The sequence below is a fragment of the Chenopodium quinoa genome, unplaced genomic scaffold (genome assembly GCF_001683475.1).
Source record: "Chenopodium quinoa cultivar QQ74 unplaced genomic scaffold, ASM168347v1, whole genome shotgun sequence".
Taxonomy (NCBI): domain Eukaryota; kingdom Viridiplantae; phylum Streptophyta; class Magnoliopsida; order Caryophyllales; family Amaranthaceae; genus Chenopodium; species Chenopodium quinoa.
In genome coordinates, this window is record NW_018744757.1 from 1606019 (window position 1) to 1630767 (window position 24749).

Here is a 24749-nt window from a genome sequence, read left to right on the forward strand (position 1 = left end):
TTTGCTTATACTTGCAACTTCGGTAATTAGTGCAGCCAATGATACCTCCATGTTTGACACTTTGTTGTGAATGTCTTTTATCATTCCCTTATATTCTTTATATTTCTACAAGGAAAAGGCAAGTATTTTGGTATTGATTTTACTAATGACAAGAAATTCCAAATCTTTGTCGATGACATAAACCCTAGATATATGCAATTAATTTGTTCTTGAAAAATTTCAATAGATAAACCCTATATACATATATGCAATCAATGTTTAAAATCGAATATAAATTACACAATTTAATAATTAAATTAGAGTACAAATACATATAAACAAACCTGTTTAGAGTAACTTACATCTGCTTTCTTTTTAACCATGGTTGGTGTTCAAAGGCAATATTCGGCAATCGCAAAAACTTGCAAAAAGAGTTTTCCGTGTAGAACGATGGAGATGTGCAACTTAAAATATTTTGAAAATATTAAAATATAATCTTTTCAAAATTTTAAAATTATACTAAGAAATAATCTATAAAATAATTATAAGATAAGAAATTAGGAAACTATCCTTTTTTTTAATTGGTGATTGAAATGTTTTTTAAATAATATTTCTATTGTTAATAGATATCCTAAAAGATCTTTCAAAAAAAAAATAGATATTCTAAAAGATATTGATTCCATAAATTTTTTTTATATTTAATAATTACATTTGATTGAATTTTATTTTTATACATGATTAGGTAAAATTATCTTCTAATGGTCGCACATTAATTTAAATTAATTAGTAATGTCCAACATAACATAGGGGCATAACTGTTTAATAGTTAAGTTGTACATAATAGGTAATGTCTTATTTATGAGTATGACAATTCCTTACACACAAACACGATTTGGAATTCCCGTCTCCAACATTTTGGATCAAATAGCGTTTCGAAGAAAAACGATACGGTTTCGTAACTGGTTTTCTTGAATAACCTAGATCACCAAAATAAATCAAATTTTTTGTGATCGAATTCATAAATTCGATGTTTAAGCATCCGCTGATTGATATTGTACAAATGAAATCTAATTTTCTACAAACGCCGATATGAATCAGGACTGTAGAACTTATTTCGTTTTCTCCATCCACGCACAAATGTAGAACTTCTCTATCGGTTTATTCATCGACACACGACTGTTGACCTTAATTTCTAGAGGAATTCAGCGATTGTTGAACAATGATGTTGAAGAATTATTGGTTTCTTCATTGAAGGATGTTGAAGAATGTCGATGAACAATGATGAATTACGAAGAACGATGATGAATTTTTTTTAATTATTGTTTTTTTTTAATTTAATCTTATTTTTTTATTTAATTAAAAATTGAATTTTATAAATATATTACGAAAATTATAAAATGATTTTTGAAATTACAGTAATTAATTTTTGAAAATTAAAAAAAGAATTAAAAAAGGGAAATACCTAAAATAACCTTTGACCAAACCTTAAAACAAGATAAAAAATCCACCAATCATGTTTAAGTATAGTGGTAGTACAAATGAAATGGACCATAGTAGAAACATCCAAATAAATTTTTACAAATAGGTTTAAGGTTTCCCTTGAGGATTTCTTGTCACTTGTTTTAGTTAATACATAATCTTTGCTTCTCTAGTCGTGATATTTGCCAAGCTCCCCTGTTAACCGAAGTAGTGAACTAAAGGATTCAATCTTAACTGCAAAGCTCCAGTAATATGATGAAAGACTCATTAAATGAGGTTAGAAATATGTATGACATGATATACTTAATTGTTCCAAGTCTCAACAACCTAGAAACTTACATTTTGGAAGGACTATAGCAATGACAAATAAAATATCCAATAGTCTAATAATTTGTGAACCTTTAATTTTTATTGAGTAATTTAGCATCTGTCTCCCTTGAAATCTATTATGTGGACACTTATATACAGACATCTAGTGCAATATATGAATTTTAATTATTTTGTTGTTATTTATGCATTTTATTTAATTCAAATATATTAGATTTGACTTTGGGGGTACTAGGCTTATATATCTTAGCGACTTTTTTTTACCTGTAGTTGCCCATTTATTTTAAGTGATTAAAACCTTTGTGTTGTTTGTAGGTTGTGAGAAATGAACTAACCATGTGTTTATGAAAAACATGAGGAGATGGTACAATGTTTTAACTGAGAATGATCACTGATTTTTTGCTGAGAAGCTAGTCATTTATTCTATTGAATGAAAGCAGAATGAGAGAGTGTGAATCCAATTATCAAAGTGTAGTACATTTTCTGATAATGCATAATGCATTTCAGCTTTATCAACTTAACCTTGTTTGTCTAAGGTAGTGTAATATCACTGTAATCTACACCTTGTTTGTTTTAATCTATATGCTCTAGACCTCTCATATAGTGTCTTTTTTTTTACAATCTTTTATTGTATGTGATATTGTGAATGGCTGAAAGCTGATGTCTTACACTGTCAATGAATGCCAAATTTTCATTTCCTCAAAAAGGATGGCATATATGACTTTTTGGAACTGATTTGACGATAGAACCTGGTAATTGCTGTTACAATTGGCTAACCAATATATAAAAATTCATTTATGTACTTGCCTTTTCCTGTTGGATTTGTACTGGATGTTTTAAAATAATTTATGTGATTATCCCCCTTTCAGGTACCCACTGGGTCGTGTGATTGGCGAAACCGTTTATCCTAGATTAACGACACTGACGACAGGTACCATGTTGTGGTAAGTTTTTCATACTTTAATCAAACTGAAGTATATTTTTAATATGGTAAGTTTTCTATACTTTAATCAAGGCCAACAAGTGGTTCATCTGAAGCAATTTGAAGCTAAATTCAACTCACTCCTTATTCATTCATCGTATCATGTCTAACAAAGGTGCTGCTTGATTACTTTTCATAGGATTTGCGAGGAAGGGTATGTTAAGGCTATCAAGGAGGAGATCAGCAAGGTTGTCAAGCTCCAAGAAGAACTTGACATTGATGTCCTTGTTCACGGAGAGCCTGAGGTGAGTTTTATGCATAATTGTTAATCCATAGAAAAGTTTGTATGCTAGGTTCTCATCTTCTGCCTGCATGTGCATTTTTGGTTTTGTAGAGGAACGATATGGTTAAGTACTTTGGAGAGAAATTTTCTGGTTTGCATTCACCAGGAATGGATTGGTACAATCATATGGATCTCGATGTGTGAAGCCACCAATTATCTATGGTAATGTCAGCCGCCCCAAGCCAGTGATTGTTTTCTGGTCATCCACTGCTTAGAGCATGACTTCCCGCCCAATGAAGGGTATGCATATAGGGCCTGTGACCATCCTCAACTGGTCTTTCGCCAGTAATGACCAACCTAGGTATGGTCTCTTTCCTCAGATTCTCATAAAACTCTTCTCCAAATAGATGGTTTGGATTGTGGCTCAATTTCTCATATATTTATTTGTGTTATTGTGTATTCAGGCATGAGACTTGCTACCAAATTGCTTTGGCCATCAAGGATGAGGTTGAGGATCTTGAGAAGGCCGATATCAATGTTATCCAAATTAACATGGCAGCTTTAAGAGAAGGTTTACCACTCAGGAAGTCTAAGAACGGGTTCTACTTGAAGTGGGCCGTCCACTCCTTCCTTCACTAGTGGAAAAAAGCTGCAATTTTTTATATTTGTTATAAAGCAATAATTGGTTTGTTTTCTCTTATCTTTTTTCAAATTCAATGATTTACTATACGTCAAGTTGGTTGATTTAGTCTTTGCTATTCAAATTGAATGATTAATTGTTTGATGGAATTGATATGTTGTTTGTCAATTTGATTGAATTGTTTGTTTAATATAATTGAATATGATGGATTGTTTAGGCTGATGATCAACCGGACCTGAGGCCATATGGGCCTTATTACCTAGAAGGGGAATAAGTAATTGGATGGCATTTAGAAGTTGCTGAATTTGCCTTTGACTGGTGCAAAACAAACTGCCCTGGGGTATTTCTTTTTTTTTCTTTGTTGATTTTTTTCAATTTCATCAAATTGATCAAATTGCTAGATGGATTTTAAGTAATGTGCATTTCATTTATGTTGTGGTTTCATGACAACCTCTGCCGAATAAAGAATGGCTTAATGGTTGGAGTATTAAGAAGCTTCCTATGGGATGTTTGTATGTTTCACTTCCGTATTAAAGCTGTAGGCAGTAGGCTAGCAGCTATGGTTGATTGGTTAACTGGGTTTATATTGTAGTAGTTGAGAGAGTTAATGATAATAAACTATAACTTCTATCTATGATATAATAGTAATGCATGCTTTGGGATTGCTTTTGTTCTTCTTCAACTTGGGGTTAACTTATGCAAATTTGATAGATCAAATACCAGTTTTTCCATACCTCTTGCATTCTCTTTTTCTTATGGGTGGAGTGGGTTTGAAATTTCATTTAGCCTTAAGGATGTTATTTAAAAGTTAAATTTACCTGTTGTTTTCTTTTTCTAAAGGTACGAAAGGATTTTACAAGTGAAGTTAATTCTGCAATCACTGCATTTTGAGGGTTGTCTATAAGCTTATCATAAGGTCAGACAGACCTTTTCTAGTTTTTTCGAGTTGCTGCTCATGAAGCGAAAAAATCTCGGTCTCAAGGTCGAATATTAAGTGTGGTAAGTGAGTTCAGTTGTAAACCATTGAATTTTGTACAGTAGATTGTTCATGAATGCAGAGCGCATTGATACTTTTATGTTTTGCTCTACGAGAGTAGTAGTACATTTTGCTTTTATTCTTATGTGCTCATTATTTTTATAGTGAGGTTGTCTAGGCAGATATAGAAAAGTCAATTTCTGAATTTTGCAAGTTGTAATCTTTGATGTAAATTTTTGAATTTGCAATTTCTGAAGTTCGTTGCGATTTATTTTATAGTACTGCCAAATTAATGATGCCCTGCTGGCTGTATTTGATATCAACCATGTATATGAGACCGAGTTCAGAGCAGAGTGGTGCCGAACTAATTCTACAGCTGCTCCTTGCTTTCTATTTGCAAGGAAATTCTCGCAGGGGGTTGCTATGCGGCTTTTGAGTGAAAGATGGTTACAATAGTACTCTGTTGCTCGTTAGGGTACCATTGTTATCCCTATGCAAAATTTGTAGATCTTCAGTGTAACATGTCTAACCTAAACTCCAACAATACACGATCTGGGACTCTTATGGGTAGTATGTTGCGAGAAGTATGATGCCTGATTTTTTATTTTGATTGTATATTACTCGTCAATTATCAATATATATATATAAAATAATTGCGCAAGCTGTCCAACATGTGCTGGATTTTTTTTATTTGATCTCACAATATTCGTAACGGGCAGAACCTGCCCGTTACAAGTAACCCCGTTATTCGCAACGGGCACCTGAAAAACCCGTTACGAATAACCCGTTAATCGTAATGAGCACCTGAAAATCCTGTTACGAATAACGGGTTATTCGAAACGAGCTTTTCAGGTGCCCGTTACGAATAACTTATTATTCATAACGGACAGAGCTTGTTAGGAATAATAAAGGCCATCTGTAACGGCCGCTGCCCGTTACGGATGGGCAGTTTTCCACTAGTGGCACTCTGAAATTGAAAACTGGGGATTCAGCCAGTCAAATACTATTTTATGACAAAACTTCACAAAATTGAAAAATTCAGTCTGGGCATACCCTATCACTTTAGCTGGATATTCATTTGTTCTAGTAGATCCTTTTGGATCTGAGCTGCTGACTTAGTAGGTGTCTTGTTTTCGTCAAACATCTTTAAGCCTTTTGATGTTGTAGACACCTAAAATATCTCCCGGAAACAAAACCTGATGATAAACAACCTTTCACCGCCATTATTGGTTGGGTTGAGAATCTAATCTTTGGAGTTCTTAATCCATATTTCATAAACCAACCTAATTTTTTGCCTATTTCCCATCACCATAACTTGTTTGCCTCTTTTTGTGTCCACGTCATATAAACGAGCTAATATTATTTTGTGGCTATGAAGTTTTGATCCAGTAATTATTTGCTCGGATAGTTCTTTCAAAAAATCATTCCAACAATAAATCATAAGCCCAATTCCGATTTAAAACAAAGAAGATATGAGTCAAACACTAAACTCGGCCCAAAACTGACACCCTTTAACTAAAACATCCATATTTTAAAATATAGAAAAGATTTTTACCTGATTCTAATTGGGTTGGAAAGTAGACTTGATAAACTTTCCAACGATGTATTATATGCCTTATTGCAAGTTACGGATCAAAAGTTGTCATAGTATTAAAAACGTTTTAAAAACTAGAATTACTACGCAGCAGCTATAACGCTGCGTCGCGGAAAAATCTGACGTAACACGGTACCTGGTGCCATGACACGGTAATTTTCACCGTATCACGGTGCTTTCCCATTTCTTTTCCGCGTTCAATTCTTACGTGCTTATGAACCTGACGAGTGTTTGGAAAATTGTACACGATGTCATGGTGTGTTATACCGTGCCATGGTGTCCTTTTCCGTGTCACAGGATTTTTCTACATACTCTCCGCGTACAACTCTTCACGCGCTTTATTATTTTAGCCATATTTAGGGCAAAACTCTGTGCCGCACCATGGTATATTATACTGTGACACGGTGCTCACAGTAAATTAGGGTTTATCTTCGGCTCTAAGGTTTCGTGCATCCTTCTATTAATTTCCTCTATAAATACAAGCCTCATTTCTACAGTTCGAGGCATCAAATAATTTTCTATTCTCTCTTCTATGCTCTAGCCTAATCACTAACCTACCGTATTCTCTCACAATACTTCCCTTAAGCACTCAAAGGAGTCCATACGTTACCCGAGGTTCCATCCTTAAACCAAGGCATGAATGGTAGAACTGTTTGAGGGTTTGGCCCCAAATCAACTTTTTTTTAATTTAATTTTATCTATTGTTTTATTAATTTCCTGGAAGTTACTAACGCGTTTATTATTTCGTAGTTGCAAGCAAACAAAATTAAAATATGGAATCATGTTCCTTTTATTTTTTTAATTTTCTAACGATTGTTATTATGTTTATAATACATTAATTCTTGGATTATTATTAAATTGCTTCCAATATTATTGTTAATTTTTATTATATTTATTGATCACCATATTGCATGTTTAAAGGGAATATGTCATTGAATATTACGCCTAATAAGAAAATTTGGACAACCGATTTAGGTTCCTTTTTAATTTTGTTATTAATTAAAGTGAACACTAATATTTGATTTGGGGCGAATTGAATATTTTGTTTGTATGCCTTTGAGATTGCAGGAATCACTTTTCACTATAAGAATCGAGTAGAGGACAATATGGGAGAATGTGAATCCATGACTCACTTCGACCATCATCCCTGATCTTCCTTTCGTTAGTAATCTCATATATTATGAATGGGGTGTAACCCTCACGAATCAATCGTTGTTGTCTTTCGTTGTCCCTTTATCGTGGTTGCCTTAAATGATTCGTGAATGATTTACATGTTTCTTTAAAACTTGTTGGCGGCTCCCTACTTTACTCGTTCCTAGTCATTGTCCCTAATCGTACATGTCAATTCCTACTTCCTAAGAGTGTCAAGCATATTCACATATGCTTAACGTAGGCGCACTTCAAACAACGCCTACAATTTGGCGACTCCACCATGATGGATTTTTGGTTATTTATCTATTTGAGTGATAAGTATTTAATTAAGATGAGTGGGTGAGATTTAAAAGATTCTTGAAAAATATTCTTGTAATTAAATTGGCATTTTTTCATATGCGTAGACGTTTTAATGTCGTATTTTAGGTTTACCCGTAGGAAAAGTTGAATAACCTGATTAAAGGTGATAAAAGATACCAACATGTCTTGAACTTCATTAAGTTCCTTGATGGTCAATGGACCATCCTTTTGTACCTTGCAAAACTTCAAATACAGAAAAATTATGTTAGAATTAATTACATAGGCTAAACAATATGTATTTTATCAAATATGGCCTGTATGACTTCTACTGTGCCCATTTTCTACATTTCTTATCAAATGAACTATTTCTTGCTTATAACATGTCAATTATGGCTATTATCAGGTGTCTAAGGCTTGAAACCACATCAATAGAGCATTTTAATAAGTTTTAAGACGCATCTTACTCAAAATGACCCAAATATGGCCTATGTGACTTCTACGTTGCCCATTTCCTACATTTCTTATCAAATGAACTATTTCTATCTCATAATATGTGAATGTTTCCTAGTTTTAGGTGTCTAAGGCTTAAAATTGAATCGAAAAAGCATTTAATCAAAAATTACCCCAATATAGCTTACATGCATGACTTCTATTTAGCCAATTTACTAAATTTCTTATCAAATGATCCATTTCTTTCTCATAACATGTGATGAATATTGTCTAGTTTTAGTTGTATAAGGTTAGAAATCACATCAAAAGAGCATATTAACAAAAAAAAAATGGCCCAAATGTGGCTTATATGACTCGTTTATAGCCCATTTTCTACATTTCTTATCAAATGAATTATTTCTTTCCCATACCAATTCAATGTTACCTAGTTTTAGGTGTCTAAGGCTTAAAATTGAACAAAAGAACATTTTACCAAAAATTGCCCCAATATGGCCTACATGCATGACTTCTATTTTGCCCATTTTCTAAATTTCTTATCAAATGATCTATTTCTTTCTCATAACATGTAAATATTATCTAGTTTTAGGTGTATAAGGTTAGAAATCACATCAAAAGAGCATATAAACAAAAAATGGCCCATATATGGCTTATATGACTTCTTTTTAGCCCATTTTCTACCTTTCTTATCAAATGACCTATTTATTTCTAAAACATGTCAATGTTACCTCGTTTTAGGTGTCTAAGTCTTAAAATCTAATTAAAAGAGCATTTCATTACGGTTTAAGACGCATTTTACTCAAAATGGCCCAAATATGGCCTATATGACTTCTACTTTGCCCATTTCCTACATTTCTTATCAAATAAACTATTTCTTTCTCATAACATGTCGATATTATCTAGTTTTAGGTGTATAAGGTTTTTAAATCACATCAAAAGAACATATTAACAAAAAAATGGCCCTAATATGGCCTATATGACTTCTATTGAGCCCATTTTCTACCTTTCTTATCCAATGAACTATTTATTTCTCATAACATGCCAATGTTATCTACTTTAGATGTCTAAGGCTTTAAATCATATCAAAAAAGCATTTCATCAACTTTTAGGACTTACCTCATCAAGCTATTGTGAATTTATGTTTCGTTAACTTTTTAACTATATTATTATTCATTAATTACTTAGTATCATTTGTGTGTGTGTGTGTGTGAGTGTGTGTGTGTCTATATACAACACTTTTGATTTATTTTATCGCATTTGGGAATATTTACATCTATATATGAATTATTGTTTTTAAAATTGTTTATATCTTATTATAATTATTAATAATATTATTAATATTGGTAATTATGATAATAATATTATTATTAATTATTTTTGTTAATATTATTGCTGGAATTAGGGTTGAAAAATAGGTTCTTATTGCTGGAATTACAGGGGTTTTTTTATATTATTGCAAGAAAATAGGGAATAAAATAAAATAAAATAAATATAGTAAAATAGCACCGGTTAACCGGTGCCAAAAATTGACTACCACAAAAAAAAAATTGCGCGGGAATTTTCATTTGGCACCGGTTAACCGGTGGCCAAAAATGTTAATGGCACCGGTTAACCGGTGCCAAAATATGTTTATCCCACTAGTTATGAACCAGTGGCAAATGTGGGAGGAATTGGCACCCTCTCCCCCCCCCCCCCACATATTCACCAGTTCAAACCGGTGGCATATATGGGGTTTGAACCGTTGCCATTGTCTTTTATTCTACTAGTGAAAATCCATTTACTTACCCACCTCGCTAACAATGTTATGCATTTATAAATGCCTACCTTTCCTCTCCCTAAGTATAATCCATTGATGACTAATTTAATAACCGATTTAACCTAATTAATAACCAAACCAATTTCTAAAACTTACCTAAAAGTTTAATTCTGAGAGTTTAACCCATATAACACTAATCTAAATTGGTTGTTAATGGGGTTATACTCCTTGTCCCTTAAAATTTGTTTTTCTATTATACAATATAAACTCAAAAAAATAATGGAGGGAAAATTCCCGCCCATAAGTTTGCAAGTACACATCGAATTTCTTGTTTCTAGAGTTCTATCTACCCACAGTAATATCACCAAAATATAATTTAACGTAGTTGTCATACATACCAACTAATTCTTCTACATAAACAATCGTATATATTATCCAATATTTATTATATATATTATACTAAACGTTAACCACTTATGCTCTCCTAGTCTCCTATCTTCAAACACTCTACAGTAAGTATATAGTTAGCAAAAGATTAAATACACTCTAACCTTCCCCCACCACACTGTAAATTAATCTCTTCCACATTGTGAAAAGTAAAAATGGATATAATAAGGAGGAGGCCCATGTCCATTACCCACCGTGTTTTCGCCCGAAAAATTAATAGCAACAACAAATTTGTGTCGCTCAAATTACACCTGAAAAAACTGATGCTACTTTCAAACAATCCAGCCAAATAAACTAGAGTTCAACTACACAAAGTGTAAGTGCTACATTGACGAAACAGTTGCGATGTTGGATGACGCCATTCTAGATACATTTGTTTGTGATGAAATCTTGGCAAAGAGGGAAGCTAAGGATTTAATAAGGTGGTTTGGTACGAGGGCCAAGTTCATGAGGGCTTATGATGATAAGGTCGTTGATCGGGGCTAGATAGGTCGTTAAACTACTACCCTAATCAAATTAATCATTTATATTCCTAAACTACCCTAATACAAGTATAGGGGCATGTAAAGGGTCAAACCACTAGGGAAGCTCACTCGTCCAACATCAATATCACTAATGCAAGAGCAAAAAGGGGAATGTTTTTGTTGGTTTTTGAATAAAGAGCACTAAAACTACAAATAAGCAAAGATAATGATGATTAAAATCAAGAGAGAACGACGCTAGGGGTACGGGGGTGTCAAACATGATTAGAAAGTGGGGAACAATAATGGTTATCATGATGAACATGCCAAAGAACACAAGATTCTACCTAAACAATTCATTCTCATGCAATAGTCTAGGCAAATAAATGAAAAAGGTCTATACCAATTAGGATCATTCTCATGCATCCTATTAGTTACAATCAAATCAAGGGAATAAATAAGCACGATCCAATAAACTCTACTTTAATAACTCATTCTCATGCAATCATTAAAATAGAGAAGATCTTAATCTAGTTTAAATCACTTTCATGCATTTAAACTAGAAAACATCAAATAAAGTGCCACAATAATCTCAAGCTATCAAAAATCATGTCTTTCATCAATTTATGGCATGAGTTCAATCCAACCATCATCATTCATCCAATATCAACACATATATATTTTCCACCCCCTTCCCCTAGCTAAGAAATTAGCCTAGAGAAGGAGGATTAAACATCATATCAAAGCTAGAAATAAACTCAACAAACATAAAACAAAACATGATTAAGAACAATGAAAATAATAATAACTATATGAACTAATAAGATTAATGAAAATAAGCAACAAAAGGGAAAACAAATAACGCTAAAAGAAAGGATTAGAGATTACTAAAAAGAGGATTAATGAAAGATGAAAGCTTGAAGTGTTTCTTGATTGAAGATTAAAACTTGACCAAAGTTGAATATAATAAAGGAATCTTGAGTAATAATCCACTTTCTCTCTCTAAGATTAGGGATAAATGTTGATAAGATAAAAGATAATTATAAACTTGAATAAGGGGATATTTATATGCATCACAAAAGACAAAAATAAAACACCAAGGAAAGCCCTCTAGCAAGCAGCAGCGCCATCTCCAATCTGGGTACGGAGCTGCTTAACCTAGCAACCCACGCCCGCGGCTGAGAGTAAGAGAGGCCTCCCTGCTGAGGAGAGGCCGCTGTTTGGAATCAGGGGAAAAAGGCATCCTCGATATGTCGCGCCCGCGGCTCCAGGTTCTGCGCCCACGGGTCAAGGAGGAGAGACCTCTTCTAGGGTGCAACACAAGATCTTCGAGTTCCTGGTCATTTTTCAACATAAAGCTCTGCGCCCGCGGCCCTTGGCTCTGCGCCTATGGCTCCTGCATGGCCATTACACCCTCCTTGAACATCTCATTTCCCTTCCATAGCTCGACATGCATCCATAGGTTCATCCAAAAGGGCCAATAACCTACAAAACAACGAAGAAACACTAAGAAAACCAAACAAGAAGGGGAAAAGGAAAGAAAACACGAGAAGGGATAAAAGAAATCAAAACTAAGGTAGAATGCTTAGAAAAGGCTCAAACCAGCGCAAATGAGGGTAGAATCTCTAAAGAAAATGGATAAAAGAGTGGCATAAATTCCATTCATCAGTCGTCACACCTTCCCATGTACCACACATGGAGAACTAGGTGATTATATGGGAAAACTTGTCGCTTTTTTAGATGTTGCTTTGCTCAAAGTGTGGAGCATACCCTGGTTCCTAGATTATTACTTCCCTTGATTGATCCAAAGCTCATAGTTTGACCAGACTTGATTCTTTGCTACAGGTGACCTCATGCGCCCGCCTACCTGTTCATTGGATCATCTACAGATACACTGGACATAATGGTTGTGGACACCAAGGTTTATGAACTATACATCAAAGTACAATCACTTGAATAGAGAAAAACAAAGACAAGGTATTTTGCCTTGGAGGTCAGTTTTAGTTCACTGGTAGCAGAGAATAGAGACCCTTTTGAAATCGAAGACCACATTGTGTTCTAGAATGCAAGAGGCTTAATTAGTTGGTCTTTCATGGACAATTTCCTGAAAATTGATGACTACTTCAACCCATTAGTCCTTATAATCACATAGAGCCGCTTTCTAGATTCACTAATCAATCAGTTGTGGCAATAATTTCCTCCTTCTTATGCAGTACAAACCTTCGGAGATGATGATGGACTTGGAGGTGTTGTAATGCTATGGCACGCAATCGGTTTTAAGCCACAATACTTGCGACAAGGTGTTGGAGTTAGATTTGGTCTGATGTTGGAAGTGGAGTTTAAGGGAAAATTTTGTTAATTAACATATTTTTTAATCACACAATCAGTAATTCTCTCTTTTAGTGTTTAATGGAATATTTTTAATAAACATATTTATATAATAGTATTATGTTTCATTATATGTTAACTTGTTCGCTGCTAGATTTTATAATTTGTTTATCTGGTTTGAATTCAAACTATTTTCTACTATTTCTTATGTACTAACATACAAGAATGATGACACTGAGAACTATGAGCCAGAAGATGCAACGGAGATTATAGATGGTACTAAGAAATATGAGCTAGAAGATGCAACGAAGATTATGTGAGAATTAGATGAAGAAAGTGGATTGTTACACAAGGAAACCAACTATGAGCCAGATGATGCAATGGAAATTATGCAAGAACTATGACCCAATACAATCATTTTTATAGATAACCTGATCCGTTTGAGCATGATCTTTGATATTTTGATGTATTTTGTATTTCACTCTGTGGAACCTTTCCACTATAATATTAAAGTATTACTACTAATTTAATGTTATAAATGTTGGGGTTTGGTGAGTCCGACTCATCGCGGAAACAACCCCGACCTAAGGAACCGCTCGTAATTAATAAAACCATAAAGCATAAATAAATAAGCACAAGAAAAGAAAGAACGAATCATACCCTTGAAGAGAGCTTCGCCCTCTCAAAACAGCCTCTTACTTGAAAGCCTTGAGCACCGCAAATGTCGTGCCTCCAACAGTATCCACCCACAAAGGACGAACACGACTTTTTAGGTCCGCTACCTTGGAGTTAGCAAGGTCTGACCAAAACCCAAGTGTTAATGGAGTTTAAGAGTTTTTCCCAAAATATGGAATGCTCTTTCTAACTCCCACTCAAGCAACGAATTCTCAAGCCATGCCATGACTATTTATAAGGAAATATGCTTTGTGAATTCCACTCATCTTTCAATGTGGGACTTTTCGCAAAAAGATCCCACATGGAAAGATTGGTGAATTCAACCCTTAGTTAAATAAACCAAGGAACAAGTAACAAGTGTCACATGGTTAGGAGTGGACCACTTTCTCACTTGGTCCCCAAGGCATTTCACATGCAATGTGAACTAACCATGTGTCACCCAACCTTGAGCCCCAAGTTGGGTTCGGTTGGGCCATTTTATTTTGTCCCATGACCATGACCCTTCACCCCGGGTCCACGGCCCCTTGCCACTTGTGACGCCACCGTGGCGCACCGCCACCATGGCGCGCTGCCACGTGGCACGCTGCCAACGTGGCAGCTGCCATGCGTGCTGCCACGTGTGCTGCCACATGGCGTTTTCCCATGTGTGTTGCCACGTGGCACGCTCCTATTGGGCACGCTTTCCTTGTTACTTAAAGCATTTTCCCGTCTCGCCAAATCCTAAATTTTGGCTCGACATTTGAGATTCTCCGACGCTCGGTTTCGACGCTCCAAGCTCGAATTTCTGACTTCTAAATATTTAATACTCGGGCTACGAATGAATTTCTTCCGAATTAATTTGTCGAGTCGGTTCGTATATTTTGCTTGGGTGTGACCCGAAGGGTTAAGTCAAGATTAAGCTGTAATATTAATTATCTTAATATTACTGATCGGAAGCGGCCTCCACCTAGGCATTCCGATCACTTGACCTTACTGAATGTATTAGCTTTCTAATAATTCTGAACCCGCTATCAGAATAATACACTTGTTCGAAGGACACCATTCCTTTCAATAAATACTAATTTAATCGTATATGATCATGGTCGCATAAATGTTGCCATTTAATTGTTGACTCGTTAAATGAAAATAACAAACATAAATTTTACAATGTATGTAAAACTGCAATTAAATACATTGTTTTGTTCATCTGCTAAAATTATTCGTAAAATATTGTAGTATGGCTATGTTCGACATTTGAATCCCTCCCACTAATGAATAATTTTTATTTTTATTAGGGGGGGGGGGGGGCTTGACCATTGTTATGGGGTCCTTGATCATCACTTGTACTTCCCTGCAAATTAAAAAAGTAAAACCAACATGAAAACAATAACCATGCGAAACAAAGGTAAAAATGGCTTAAATTCATAAACTCTTTTAAACGAAATACACCATATTCGACGTTGGGATGCAAAAATACGTTGGTCAATGTTACCATAAGCCCTAGGAATGCGTTGGCTGGGAGGCATAAACATAGCTACTAGGGCAGTTAGTGCACCACAGACCTGCTACTGGCGGCTCTATTGTTGCCCACAGAACTGGTTGCTCTGTTGCTGGCCAAATACCTACTGGTGGCTCTGTTATTGCCCACAGACTTATTGTTGTTGTTGGCCAAAGAAGTGATGCTGGTTCTAGAGCTCGAGGAACAGCTGTTGTTGGTATTTCGCATCTGTCGGACGACCCCAAGCAAATAGCCAAGTCAAAGCCTTCAACAAGGTAATATCTGACGGCATAAAAAAGAAAATAAAAAGAATTAGTGGCCTATGGGGGTACGATGATGAATTATCACACGTCCTATGGACCATCAGGACAACAACAAAAGGGGCAACCGGAGAAACCCAATTTCTCATGGTGTATGGGGCAGAAATTGTCTTGCCCATTGAACATTAGGAGCTGACTCTTCGGATTATGCTATATGATGAAGAGGCAAATTGGGAGGCCATGCGCCTGGCATTGGACTCACTCTCAGAGCGCGGGGGAAATGCCGCCATGCGCTATGAGATCTACCACCTGAGAATTACTCGGGCCTACAACTAAAGAGTACACAAGCGCCCTTAAAAATTGAGGACTTTAGTAGGGCGAATGAGCAAGGGAAGCTAACCCCAAATTGGGAAGGTCCCTACAGAATTTATGAAGATGTAAGAGGCGACACCTACCGCCTGGAAACACCAGACAGCAAGAAGCTACCTAGAACCTAGAATGTAGATAACTTAAAGAAGTATTAATTCTGAAATTTTGTAAAGTCTTTGACATGTTAAATGAAATTTTGCCTTGATTTCATACTTGTCTTAATTTACTTTATTTTGAGTACCGACAGCACGAAGTGCAGAAGGATCATGCTCACAACAATGAAGGATGTCGCCTGCATGATGTGCCAGCAAATCCTACTTATCTTTTATAGTCCCGGCTGCACAATGAGCAGACAGACCATTTTATAATTAATGGCGATGCTTGAACATCGGCTGCACAATGTGCAGACGGACAACGTTGAGATTTTATGAGCTATCGCTTGCAGAATGTGCAGACGGCCTAGTACGATTTAAAAACTTAAAATTGTTAAGGGATCGTCTACCCCAACAGCACAAACCCAAGATCTTTAAGAAAGGACCCGACTGCACCAAAGCAGTCTCCCAAAAACTAATTAACATCTTAAGCTAAATCAATAACTTAACTGCTATTTACCTTTTATAAAATTTTAAAGCTAAGTATGAATTAGTGGCTATTTATTCATTAAAAGAGGCCAATGGCCGGATGAACACTATTTAAACTATCGTCTACTCCAACATTAGTACGATTGTCTGCTCCAAGCTGATTCAGACAACTGGCGACGTCCATTCGGGCGTATTCGTCGAGGAGAAGCATCTCCCATTGGGGTGGCACATTGCTCTACAAATACAACAAGCGATCCTACCGAATGTGCTAAAGTAGCGCTCGAAGTCGTTTGATTCAATCTGATTTGAAATCTAGAAAGCGTTGAGTTTTCCAACTATCCTAGCATAGGCAGAAAACGGCTACTGTTCCATTTTAGAGGCTAGCTTTTCGCCTGTTTTTGCTCTGCGGCAAGGCAAGCGGACAATCCCTTTTTCAATAAAAATGCTAAGTCAAAAAACTTAGCCGCTTTTCTATATTTCACAAGGCCTTTGGCCGGATGCATTCAAGAAAATGTCTGCTTTACATGGCCGTTTGTCGCTTGGTTTAGGGCAATCACCATAGTGATTTATTGACTTAGAAACCATTCATACTCTTTAAAGTATCAAAAATTTCTAAGTCAATCAATCCACTCAACCGAAACCAACCCACATCCGTCCAAGGGCAAGAACATTCGCATACTATAGAAGTTAAAATACTTAGCCAAAAATTTTATGCATAAAAAATTGAAATTTATAAAGCACAAACATCAAAATGAATAAAACCGGCTAAAGACCGGATGCTTCAATAAAAAGGCAGCCACCCAAAACGGGCGACTGCTAGAGTTAGCCGGCATTGCCGGAAGATTGTTGATTAACCCGACCCCTCGCTCGATAAAATAAAAAGATTACTCGACACACAGGCCTAGAAAGCAAATACTTGGCCATTTGGCCGCAGAAACAGATACCTAAAAGCTTAAATAGCAGGAGAGAGGTTCTCATTGTTGGCAGCCGCCTCCTTGTTTCCACCCGTCGGCTTCTCCTCATTCTCTTCATCCTCATCCTCATTCTACTCATTCTCGGAGGACACTCTCGAGGAGCCGGATTCCTCAGTAGCGGCCTTGGCCGCCTCTTCCTCAGCCTGCTGAAGGAGCTGGGCATTCAAATCATTTCTATCTTGATCAAACTTTGTTCTCCAAGTATCATAGTTAACGCCCGGCTGAGCCTTTTGCCATGCTATCTGCATGATGGCTTCGTTTTCTTCCATCATCTATTTGACAAGGGCCTCCTTCTCCTCCTTGTTCTGGGCATTGTACTTGGCTTAGAGCTGCCTCTCCTGGTTGGCCAAGTGCTGCTCCAAACAGCTCACCCGCTGCTTAGCACTCTCGGCATCCTGCTTGACCTCATCCAAGGGCGCTTCATATCAAGTGGCAATAACTCATTCTGAGCAATTTTCAAATTGAGCTCTGTCTAAAGCGGAGGTGGCCCGAGCATTAGCAGTTATTACCTCTTTTGAATTCGCCAGGATTGGCATTTTAAGCCCTTGTACGCGTAGCATGGCCTACATTCGGTCAAAGGGGCGGATGGTTAGAATCAGGCGGATAAAGATACAACTTTCACTAAAATTTATTAAGTTCTTGCCTCGTAGAGGATCCCTAAGATGTCATCAAAGTTGAGGGTGCCGACCCCTCGAACAGACGCCTTGTCCTCAAGGTCAAGCGCCCGCAGCATCTCCTTGTCCATTTGAACAACAGTCGACCTCTGAACAGGAGCTGCAAAGATCAAAATAACATAAGTTAAGAGCAGGCTGAATGGTCTACATCTATGTAAAAAAACATTAAGGGGAAGTAGCCTTACCCTCCGGCTGCTCCTCATCCCCCGTGACGAGATTACTTCCCGTCTCCTGCTGAACCGGCATCAAAGTTGAGTGGCTTGCCACTTTTCGATACCCTTTGGGAATCCGGCTTGCTGATCTCCCTATCAGCTTCAAGATGGGAGACGTCACCTCCCTTCTTTGGTTTGTGGGCAACATGATTTTGGTTCTTGGCAGAAGCGCCCACATCTCTAACCTTAAGTTTCTGCAAGTTAGGGTCGGATGATTTGAAGGGAGAAGGCTTGGTGGAACCACCCTGTACCAATAGAGAATAGTAAGAAAACATGCGGGCTGGAATAAAATCTTGTTCAAAAAATACAAGTGTGATAAACCTTTACCTTGGGAGTATCGCTTGTTTTTTGTTTCGTTTGTCTGTTTGAGAATGTTCAAACGGTACACGGCTGCAGAGGCTGCATTTGGCTTCTTAGAGGCCGAGAGCTTCTCCATAGCTTTGTCTACACAAAGAAACAAGAGTTAGAAATCTACAAGAAAATATTTAAAATGTCTAAAGCTTAAAAATATCAAACGGTCGACTACCTCTCGGCATCCCTATACTCAGCCAACAGGCGGCCAAGTACACCCCGTCCGAGAGCCACTCATAACAAAGAAATGTAACTCTATGGGGTGACTTCTTTCTTCCCCGTCTGTTCATTTATCCGGACGGACAACTGGAACAAACCCTTATAAAAAATCTCCTCCTAGGCTCGCCTAGGGAGAGGCGGCAGGGCTTTCCTTCCAGCTAGGAGAGGGGATCCTTATTCCACCTGTTATACTTTTGGTTTAGCAGGCGGTCAGAGGGGTGGAAAATATAGAACTTTTTCCTCCAGTCCTTCCATTTGGACTCCTTACCGACTGCCATCATGTACTTCTTGCAGGTGGTCAAGATGTACCAGCCTTCGCCGCCTGCATTCGGCGCTCGGCTTAGATAGTGCATGAATGTGGGCGAACGCCTCAAAGCTGGGATTAACATCCAGCATTTCACATGCGGCAACGTACTCGATTATGTTAATCTAGGAGTTCGAGACCAGTTGCTAGATACCCAACTGGTGTCCATCAAGAATTCTCTCCACTACCGGATGGAGAGGGAAGCGTTGACCCGCCTGAATGATTGCCTCATAAAAAAAAACTCTCATCAAGGTAGCTGGCCATTCTGGGCCAGGTGATTGTATCTACAACATCTGACACGGAAAGAATGAAGCCATGTCCCATGACATGCTTGGATATAAACTTGGGCAAGTTAGCCTTCATTATGTCCCGCCTGCCCTCGGGAACATGTTGATAATAGGGAGCACGCTCCCGGTGGTGAGTAGCATGTTTTAACACCCTAGATATTCCTTTATTTTAAAATACCTATTTTGCCCTGTATAAAACTTTGAATAGGAATATCTAAGACATTACCGCCACCGTGAAAACGGTTAAGGCAAATATCAAAGATACACAGCGGAAGATTAATTTTAAAAACCTTTCCAAAACAAACCAACTTGAAAAGCTAACCAAACGAAAGTAAAGTTAAATCCAAAATGATCAAAGTAAAATGAAAATCAACCTACAACTTGGAACCATTAAAGGCCCTTATTAAAAACCAAACCAAATCCAAAATTGATGTTAGCTTCACATATAAATATTAGCATAAATAATTAAAGTAGAAACACATTGTAACTAATATAAACTAGCATGATTCGCTCTTCACTCGTGCCCCATCATGAATATGCCTCAATACCTGAAAATCTTATCTCTACTTGTCTCCACTACTCTCCATTAAAAATGGGTCATCATAGGGCCAAGATAAAGACATGGCCAAAACACACAAACACACACAATCAGCAAAGCTGAGTACATAAGCGTAATTTAAACACACTAACATGCTTTCACCTATCAACACACACTTACCTCATTGCACCTGTTCACAAGCACACACACCAATCAACAAGACACAATGACTAGACACTAATTAATTCATTTTGCATTAATTACGCATCGAACGGGTTTCCAACTATTAACCTCCCCCAAATAAATTTGAGGTTAACTGGCACGGGAGCTAACCGTACCAGCTACAAAACCACACAAAGGTGGCGGAATTCCTGCGCATAATAATAAATAATAAAAAAAAGGAACATGCAACGTCCTGTACTCCATTGGAAGTTATGGTTATATATAAAACCCCATAACTCCCCCCATTATTCATACTCAAGGTATATACGTTCCAAGAGTTTTGGTGCGTAATCTCTTTCACTTTACGTTATTTACAGATTATTAGACTTGGTGATGACTCTCAAAGCATAATAAGTCAATCAACAATAATTATACAATCAAACAAACATACCAATTTAATTCTTGAATAATTAGTGACCACATATTATTTATTGTTGAACCTTTTTTAATTATACCTCAGTGTCAAAGACACCTTAAACACATAATGCGCCAAAAATGCTATCCCTCGGTGTTAAAAACACCTTAAGTGCACAAAGGCACCAACATACTATTTATTCCTTGTGTACATATACACTTATATTGCTCCTTCCTCATGCTTAAAGCATCAATAAAAAATTATTTGAACCATAATAAAATTCCTTTTCAATATTCCAAACATAATTAAACATGTAGTTTAATTAATCATGCCTTTTAACATGCCATAAATAAAAATGTGGTTCAAACACAACATGCCCAAAATATAAATTTCCAAATCCATAACCATCACAAATAATTCATGCTTCACAATTCAATCACAAACACCATAAATTCTCAATTCCATACATAAAACTTAGCATGATACTACTTGTAATTGATTGAAATCAAACCTAACATGATTCTACATCATCAAAATATGATAAGTACGCGTACGTACCTCAAATAAGCCCTTAAAGTAGCTGATTACACTACAACAATTCCCGAACCAAGTCTCCTACATAAAGGGACAATAATACTATATTAATTACCCTTGTATACACAATTTCCAGCAACTTAAACTCACTTTAAATAACTTATAATAATCTGAAAATTATTTAAAAACCCCTAATTAAACTCCTTTTTAATGGATAATCACACCCTTTTATTAAAAATCACAATTATACTTCTTTAAATAAAATTCCAACATTTTAAACTAATCAAAAATCCTTTAAAACTTTATCAAAATACATCTTTATACTTAAATTATCCATAGAAACATTAAATTATCTCTTACCCCTTTTAAACTCAAAGATAAAATTTAAAGCATAAAAAAATTTCGTTAAAAACCAAAAACTGCTCGAAAATCGTATTTGGAGGCTGAATTTGGCTACAAGAGGGTAGTGCTTACTACCAAAGGTAGTAAGTCTTTCTTAAAACGTTGTTTCCACTCGAAAAACACTACTTTTTTTTATCAAAATCAGAGGATTTTAGAACCTGATCGGGATTAAAACGGGATTAATATTAACGAACGGAAATCTAATAATTAAAACATGAATTTACGTGTTCAAAATAATCTGGAATTAATTTAAACTAATAAGTAGTTATAATCACCAAAATTTCAAAACATCATTACTATAAAAGCCCTAAATTAATTGTTCATAAAAACCCTAAAAATCAAGTCTTGAATGAATTAAAAACCCTAACTTTATAATTTATTAAATCTGAAAATAATGTCAATAATAAAAATCTGAAATTATAGTTTTAAATCATTATAACATGTTTTTTTTATACTAAATAAACACATTTAGAACTATTAAAATCAAAAACCCACATATATAATTATAACCCACCATTAAAATAGAAGAGGAGAGAGAAAGCAAGAAGTGGAGGATGGAACTCCGGCTGGGCGCCCGGCAGCCACGTCGTCGGCGGTGGTCGACGGAGCCCGACAGATGGTGGTCGGTGTGATGATGTGCCAGCAACAAGGCTGAAATTTGGGTGGGTTTATGTCATCCAAAATCCACGTAAATGCAAGAAGAAAAAGTAAGAATAAGAAAAGGAAAAAGGAAAAGAAAGAATAAAAAGAAAATAGCTTACCTTGACCATTTGACCTTTTTGGGTGGTAAAATTTTGGGGATAAGTAGAGTATTTATAGTTTAGAGTAGGTTAGGGTAGGTTTGGGCTTCATAAAAATAATGGACTTAAATGATGATGTAGGTGGGCCAAAAGTAAAAATAGGATGATTGGGTTCATAATAAAGATGGGCTACGTTTGGATTAAATACTTATTGACCCAAACATAAATACTTGCTTTATCTATAATTCAATAGTTAAAATAGTTTGACCCAAAATATATTTTATAATTAAATAAATAATTTATAAAATACATTAAAAATACGGGGTATTACAGTCTACCCCCCCTTAAAAGAAGTTTCGTCCCCGAAACTTAGGTACGAAAACAAGGAAAAGCTTGCTTGAAAACGAATAAATGTTTGTAAAATCTAAAAATTTCCTTAATATTTTTTGTTGTTGTACTTTTGTGCTACTTCCTTTCTACCTCATCTATTCATTCACACACAAACTAGTGTGTAAAGTAACCAACTTGCTGACCTTCTTACACAAAATAATGTGTAAGATAACAACTTTACTAACAAACTTACACAAAATAATGTGTAACTATTAGACTATCTAACAAACTCACACTAGAATTAGTGTAAGAATCAACTTTGGTAATAAACTTACAGATCTTAGTGTGTAAAATAATCTAACTTGTCAACTATATCAGTGTAAAACTGACGAAAAAGCACTTTAAAAGGCCAAAATTAAGGAAAAAGCGCGTAAATCTATCGCACTCTACCCCCCTTAAAGAAAACGAGTTACACCCCCGTAACTCCACTTAACTCAACTTTAGAATCATGTTGATCTTTTCTCATTCCATCTTTGGTAAGGTCATAACACTTCTCTGTATGCATTCTTTGTTGCGAACCAAAATTCTTATTAATTCTTACTCATTATACCAAAAATAATAAATTTCCATCTATACTATCTTTCACCCATCCTCTATTAAAAGTATGAAGCACTTTGATGTTTAAAACCTTGATTTTGTCAAGCTTTCTCTTGATTAAATTGGTTACCCTCAATAGTTTCCTTTGTAATTCATACCTTTAGTCAATGTTTTTTTTCATAATGACTCATGATAAATGTCTTATACCTTACCAAGGTCCAATAATATGTCAAGTTATTCGCCACTTTACCAATTCTATGCAAATTCATATATTTCTATATTCCTTGGCTCATTCTCTTTATTCTTTTCATACTTTTAACTTTGTTTCATGGGTTACACTTTCAATAGCACTTGTCTTTTGTCCCCTGTTCAACTTGCACCACTTAAATCCGTTCATGGATACTTTTCTTGCTTCTCCATAACTTTACTCGTTTGAAGTTCTAAGATGATCTTCTCACTAATGTTCCCCGACATAGTGAACTTTCATGGTTCTTTTTATACTAACCTCGAAATATTGCCATGCCAAAGCGGGCTTGCATGGTTATCTTTCATTTGTTTTCTCTCCAATGCTTCATGCTCTCTAATGACTTCCAACGTCAAATATTCCTTTTGTTTGTCCATTATTATTTGGTGGTTGTAGTAATCGTCCTCAGTGTATCACCAAAGTTCTCCTGTATATCTCCTAGGATCTTGAAAGAAACTAGGAATCTCAATCTAAAATGATATCCTTAGGAACTCCATGTAATCTCACAACAAATTTGATGTAAGCCTTTGCAAGTTGCTCCTTTCTCCAAGTCTCCTTCATCAATTTTACTCATTGAGGACTTAGACAATCTATCCACCACAATTCAAATGAAACAATCACTCTTAATCATCAATACACCTTTATCGAATCCTTTTACAACTTGTCCTTTCCTGGGTGTATTTCACCTTCCTTCCATTATATTTCACTTCAACTTCTTACTCTTAAATGTATATTCAAGCTTTTATCTCCATGATTATTGAAATGACATATCCTCTTACAAATTCGATCAAATTCACAATTTCTACTTGATTTTTTTTTTCATTTCCTCGAATATTGTTGGTCTCATGCTGTCGATACTCCAACATTTTTTTTTGCTTTGTTTTTCAACACTTTCGAGGAGATTAATGTCCTTATTCCCCCTTAACTTTAACATTATTAGCAACGCATTTGCCCAATACATTGCTTCCCTTTCAATGACATTGAATGTCTCTTCCACGGTCCTTTATCAACTCCAATAATTTCTTGTTACATTTTTAAATCCTTATGTGTGAGAGTCTATCTCAAACTTTAAACTTTAAGATTCATTCGCAAATAATCATTAATTTATACAAAGTTATTTCACACTTATTACTTTCCATGAACTTCCAATTACTCTTCGCCAGGGCATTTACTTGTTAATAATTCTTTCGAATCTATCAAAATCCTCCACACCGTTGTCCAACTTAAACCTCAACAACAATTTTTTTAGCTTGGAGTCCATAATTCACCGCTTCTATCCCTGTTACATCAACTTTTCCTCTTATTGCGAGGTT

General features: G+C 35.9%; 1 long non-coding RNA gene across 1 annotated transcript; it reads left to right on the forward strand.

Annotated features, from left to right (window-relative positions):
- The first annotated feature begins 2714 nt into the window (after nucleotides 1-2714).
- Nucleotides 2715-3327, forward strand: LOC110703721. The gene is made up of 3 exons (XR_002507745.1): nucleotides 2715-2729; nucleotides 2907-3012; nucleotides 3102-3327. It is a non-coding gene; the product is annotated as an uncharacterized LOC110703721 (long non-coding RNA).
- The last annotated feature ends 21422 nt before the right edge of the window (nucleotides 3328-24749 follow it).